The sequence below is a fragment of the Heterodontus francisci genome, unplaced genomic scaffold (assembly GCF_036365525.1).
Source record: "Heterodontus francisci isolate sHetFra1 unplaced genomic scaffold, sHetFra1.hap1 HAP1_SCAFFOLD_337, whole genome shotgun sequence".
Lineage (NCBI taxonomy): Eukaryota > Metazoa > Chordata > Chondrichthyes > Heterodontiformes > Heterodontidae > Heterodontus > Heterodontus francisci.
Genome location: NW_027141841.1, coordinates 1,063,325 through 1,069,643, shown reverse-complemented (window position 1 = coordinate 1,069,643; position 6,319 = coordinate 1,063,325). Strand labels below are relative to the sequence as shown.

The 6,319-nt window shown below is 43.1% G+C and overlaps 1 non-coding gene across 1 annotated transcript; it reads left to right on the top strand.

Moving 5' to 3' along the window:
• Nucleotides 1-354: 354 nt before the first annotated feature.
• Nucleotides 355-428, top strand: trnat-ugu (transfer RNA threonine (anticodon UGU)). Its single transcript has one exon. It is a non-coding gene; the product is annotated as a tRNA-Thr (tRNA).
• Nucleotides 429-6,319: the final 5,891 nt, after the last annotated feature.

Here is a 6,319-nt window from a genome sequence, read left to right as displayed (position 1 = left end):
TGTTCTGCAATAAACTCATAATTTTGCTGTTCATTAAAGAAACCTGGTCCGTGTCTTCTATTCTGGGAAGAATAGAGTATATGATTGACTGTTTCAGGAAGTGGGAAAAGATAAAATATATGTTGTGACCTGTGGAGAAGTGGGATGAGAATCTATAGAAGGGTCTGAAGAAGGGTCATTGACCTGAAACGTTAACTCTGCTTCTCTCTCCACAGATGCTGCCAGACCTGATGAGTATTTCCAGCATTTCTTGTTTTTATTTGAGATTTCCAGCATCTGCTGCATTTTGCTTTGATATTGATATTATATGAGAATAAATGGTGTACTCCTCTGATTTTAATTGTATCAACATCTGGCTCTGTAGCTTAGTTGGTTAAAGCACCTGCCTTGTAAACAGGAGAGCCTGGGTTCAATTTCCAGTGGAGCCTTGCTTCTCATTTGTGATATAGAAGTTATCTTGTCAATCACTTCCAACTGTGTCTTCTGAACTTTAAGTGAGAATTCAAATTACATGATGAATTTTCATCACAGGAGAAAACAGCCTTTGTGTAGGATGTGAGTTTGGAATGGCTGTTCCTCCTTGTACAGAAATTCAGTGCTGATATTTCAAAGGCAACTTCATTGATCCAAATTTGTTCACAGTTGCATTCAACCTGGAAAACAGCTCGACATTAATGTCACTGAAGGAAAGTGTGACTGCGTTGTATGTTTCAGAGTGTTTGTGTTGTTATCTGTTGCTTGTGACTGAGACTGGGACATGATGCAAGTCGGAGGGTTGATCTGAGGTTTGGAACATTTGTCAGTCATTAACAAGAAAAATCAAAGGAACCAAATAAGAAAAACTATGTCTCATGTGGTTACCGAGAAACGGTCAGAAGATATTAAACTTTGTTCTGTTCAATAAAGCTGTGTGAACTTTGACCTTTCCTGCCTTTTATAAACAGTATTTGAAGTGTCTCGGTAACAATGTTCAGTGTTGATGAGAGTGGGGTCTGGGGGAGCCTCTGCTGAGTGTGACAGGGTCAGGACTGGATGCAGGAGGTTCTCTGACAGTCTCTCTCTCTCGCTGATGGGTTTGAGTTTATTTTCAACTGGCAGCTGTTGGTGTTTCGATAAATCAAGTTCCCTCCACCCATTTTTTTGGACAGACAGTGTAGTATAAGGATGTAAAGTGTTAATGCTGAAGACATTGGGATCAATCACGCCCACTGTCAAAGTGATGATGTAACAGTCACATGAGATGAGGTTTGGGAGGAGAGAGCAGCACCAAGGATGCTAGTTTAGGAGGCTTGATGAATGTGTATATAGTATTGTGCAAATTAGAAAAGAGTTCTTAGTTCTTTCAGCAGGAAATGTGTCCCGAAAATATCGAGAAACTCACAATTTTATTATTCAGGAGTCGGAACACAGATATTAATTCCAAGTGACAGTTCTGGGTTCATTTGACAAAAAAAGGTAGAGAATAATATTACTCACTGATTGAAATCCCCCAGTGAGGAGACAGTTAAACAGGTGATCTGTTGGGGCATCCTTCGATCCAAGGTTTCGGCGGCATTTAATCTCCCTTTTTGGTGAAATTCTCTGTTATTTGCAACTTTTTTTTTATCCAGCTTTGAAGGGCAAGTGAAAAAACTGAAAAAACTGAACAGTTCCATCCTTTCTTTTCTTCCTTCTTCCCTTCTTTCCATCAGTTTCTCTTTTCTGTCCCAGATCAACACAATGATGAGAATCCCAATTTAATCTGCTGCTTCTGGTGTTTTATCCATTCCAATCAAAGTCAAAGTTCCAATCAAATCTATTTGTTATTCCACAGTGTCTCTCCATGTGTTTTATTCTGTTGTATTCTCTCACAGTCTGTTTGATGATCAATGTTGCATCTCACTCTCTGTTCTGGTGAAGATCAGAAGCAATGATATCTGTTTAGACCACCCGACAAGTCGGCCTGAGGCTTTGCCTCGCCGATCATGTGGAGTTAGGAACATAGCAACATCGGAGCAGGAGTCGGCCATTCAGCCCATCGAGCCTGCCCCACCATTCAATATGATCATGGCTGATCATCCGCTTCAATGCCCTTTTCCCCACACTTTCCTTATATTCACTTATGTCATTTGTATTTAGAAATCTGTCAATCTCTGCTTTAAACATACTCAACGACTGAGCTTCCACAGCCCTCTGGGGTACAGAATTCCAAAGATTCACAACCCTCCGAGTAAAGAAATTTCTCCTCATCTCTGTCCTAAGGAGCTTCCCCCTTATTTTGAAATTGAGCCCCTGGTTCTCGACTCCCCATCCAGGTGAAACATCTTAGCTGCATCTACCCTGACTGTCCTTTAAGTATTTTGTAGGTTTCAATGAGATCACCTCTCATTCTTTGAAACTCCAGAGAATACAGACCCAGTTTCCCAATCTCTCTTCATAGAACAGTCCCACCATCGCAGGAACAAGTCTGATGAACCTTCGTTGAACTCCCTCCATGGCAATAATATCCTTCCTAAGGTAAGGAGACCAAAACTGCACACAGTACTCCAAGTGCGGTCTAACCAAGGTTCTATACAATTGAAGCAAGAATTCACTTTTCCTGTACTCAAATCCTCTTGTGATAAAGGCTAACAGAGTATTCGCCTTCCTAATTGCCTGCTGCACCTGCATGTTAGCTATGAGTGACTTATTGACATGGATACCCAGATCACCCTGATATTCTTTTCCTCAGCTAATAAAGGAAAGGATTCCATATACCTGCTGAACGACCTTATTGACCTGTCCTGCTACCTTCAGGGATCTGTGGACATTCCCTCCAACGTCTCTCACTTCCTCTGCACCGTTCAGTGTTCTCCCATCAATTGTGTATTCCTTTGCCTTTTTTGACCTCCCAAATGCATCACCTCACCCTTGTCCAATTTGAATTCCATTTACCACTTCTCTGCCCACCTGACCAGTCAATTGATATCTTCCTGCAGTGCACAGCTATCCTCCTCCCTATCAACAACACGGACAATTTTTGTGTTATCTGCAAACATCTTGATTGTGCCCTCTACATTTATGTCCATATCATTAATATATGCCACAAAAAGCAGGGGACCTAGTTCTGAGCCCTGCGGAACACCACTGGAAACAGTCCTCCAGTTGCAAAAACACCTGTAACCATATCCTTTTTGTTTCCTGCCACTGAACCAATTTTGTGTCCAGCTTGCTACATTCCCCTGGATCCCATGTGCTTTTATTTTTTTTAACCAGTTTGCCATGTGGGACCTTGTCAAAAGTCTTGCTAAAATCCATGTAGATCAGATCAACTGCACTATCCTCATCAATCCTCCTTGTTACTTCTTCAAAAACATTCAATCAAGATAGTCAGACATGAGCTTCCCTGAACAAATCCATGCTGACGATACTTGATTAATCTGTGCCTTTCAAAGTGACAGTTTATCCTGTCTCTCAGAATTATATCCAATAATTCGCCCACTATTGAGGTGAGGCTAACTGGCCTTTAATTATCTGGTCGATCACTCGCTTATTTTTTCACGAATGGTGCAATGTTAGCAATAAAAACAAAAAGTGCTGGACATACACAGCATGTCTGGCAGCATCTGTGGAGAGAGAAGCAAAGTTAACATTTCAGGTCAGTGACCTTTCATCAGAACAGAAACGTTAACTTTGCTTCTCTCTCCACAGTTGCTGCCAGATCTGCTGTGTATTTCCAATGCAACTAGTTTTTATTTCGTATTTGCAGCATCTGCAGAATTTTGCTTTTATTGCAGTGTTACGAGACCTCCAATCCTCTGACATCACACCTGTATCCAGTGAGGGATTGGAAACTGATGGTCAGACCTTCCACTATTTCCTCCCTGACTTCTTTTAACAGCCTGGGGTACATTTCATCCGGCCCTGATGATTTATCCACTTTCAAGAATGCTAATCCCATTTATACTTCTTCTCTCCCTCAGTTTATCATGACCAATACTTCACACTCCTTCTCCTTAATTACAATATCTGCATCACCCCCCTCATTTGTGAAGACAGTAAAATATTCATTAATAAACATACCAACATCTTCCACCCTGACACATAGGTTACATTTTTAGGTCTTTGATGGGCCCTACTCTTTCCTCAGTTGCCTCTGACTGCAATCTATTGATGAAACATCTTTGGATTTGTTTTGATTTTGCTTGTCAATATTCTTTCATGATCTCTGTTTGTTCTTCATCGCTACTCCCAAATACCTCTAGTCATGTCAAAACACAACTTATCAGAAGGGGAATTTGAACCCACCTCTGCAGAGAGAATTGTGATCTGAATGAACCGTCTCAGACTGCTCGACCATCCTGACTACCCCATGTGTATGTTTAATGCTGACGAAATTATCCATTCATTGTGACTGTATTTGTGAGATTGTGGAAATGTCTGGAAGAGTAAAGACCAACGGGAAAGCTCGGTCCAAGGCCAAGTCTCGCTCCTCCCGGGCTGGACTGCAGTTCCCGGTGGGCCGTGTTCACAGGCTCCTGAGAAAAGGTAACTATGCTGAGCGTGTGGGGGCCAGAGCCCAGGTCTATCTGGCTGCTGTGCTCGAGTATCTGACCGCTGAAATCCTCGAGCTGGGCGGTAACGCGGCCCGGGACAACAAGAAGACCCGCATCATCCCCAGACTCCTACAGCTGGCCGTCCTCAATGACGAGGAGCTCAACAAGCAGCTGGGAGGGGTGACCATCGTTCAGGGTCGGGTGCTGCCTAATATCCAGGCCGTGTTGCTGCCCTATAAAACCAGCGCTCCGGGCACCAAAACCAAGTCAATCTGCCAGAATTTTTTCAAATACACAAAGGCTCTTTTCAGAGTCACCCACAGTATCTGAAAGGGCTGATTACTGTCTGAAGTCTGCTGCACCCACACTTCTGTCTATACCTCTTCATCTGGAACAACCAGCGTCATCTTCCATTCCTTTCACCATTATGTGTTTAGCTTGCTTCTCCTTCTCGTCTGTCCAATATCAATGTACTAATGAAATGATCTGTGTCAGTGCTGGCAATTTCCATAGAATTATAGAAAAACTAGGGCACAGAAGGAGCCCATTCAGCCCATTGCGTTTGCTCTGGCCGAAAAATCTAGCCACCCAATCTATTCCCACCTTCCAGCACCTGATCCGTAGACTTGTTGGTTGCAGCACTTCAGGTGCATGTCCAGGTATTTTTAAATGAGTTGAGGGTTTCTGCCTCCACCACCATTCCTGGCAGCGAATTCCAGACACACACCACCCTCTGGGTAAAAACGTTTCCCCTCATGTCCCCTCTAATCCTTCTACCAATCACCTTAAATCTGTGCCCCCTGGTAACTGACCTCCCCACCAGGGGAAACAGGTCATTACTGTCCACTTGTCTCGGCGCCTCATAATTTTGTACACCTCATTCAAGTCACCCCTCAGACTCCTCTGTTCTAAGGAAAACAACCCGAGCCGCTCCAATATTTGCTCATAGCTGCAACTTTCAAGGCCTGGCAACGTTCTTGTAAATCTCCTCTGTACTCTCTCCAGAGCAATTATGTCCTTTCTGTAATGTGATGACCAGAACTGTACGCAATACTCCAGCTGTGGCCGAACCGCCATTTTATACAGTTCTAGCACTACATCCCTGCTTTTCTATTCTATCCCATGGCCAATAAAGGGAAGCATTCTCTTTGCCTTATTCACCACTCTATCTACCTGTCCTGCCACTTTCAGGGACCTGTGGACATGCACTCCAAAGTCTCTCACTTCTTCTACCCCTCTCAATATCTTCCTGCTTATTGTGTATTCCCTTGCTTTGTTTTCCCTCCCAAAATGCATTCCCTCACACTTCTCCAGATTGAATTCCATTTGCCATTTTTCTGCCCACTCAACCAATCCATTCATCTCATTCTGAAGTCGACAGCTATCCTCCTCACCATCAGTTACACGGCCAATTTTTGAGTCATAGGCAAATTTCCCAATCATACCTCCAACATTTAATTCCAAATCATTAATATATACCACAAACAGCAAGGGACCCAACACTGAGCCCTGTAGAATGCCACTGAAAACTGCTTTCCATTCGCAAAAACATCCGTCGATAACTATCCTTTGTTTCCTGTCACTGAGTCAATTTTGGATCCAACCTGCCACATTCCCCTGTATTCCATGGGCTTTCATTTTACTGACCAGTCTGCCATGTGGGACTTTACTAAAATCCATGCAGACCACATCCACCACACTATCCTCATCAATGTTCCTTGTTACTTATTCAAAAAACTCAATCAAGTTCGTGAGACATGACCTTCCCTTAACAAATCCATGCTGACTATCCCTGATTAATCTGT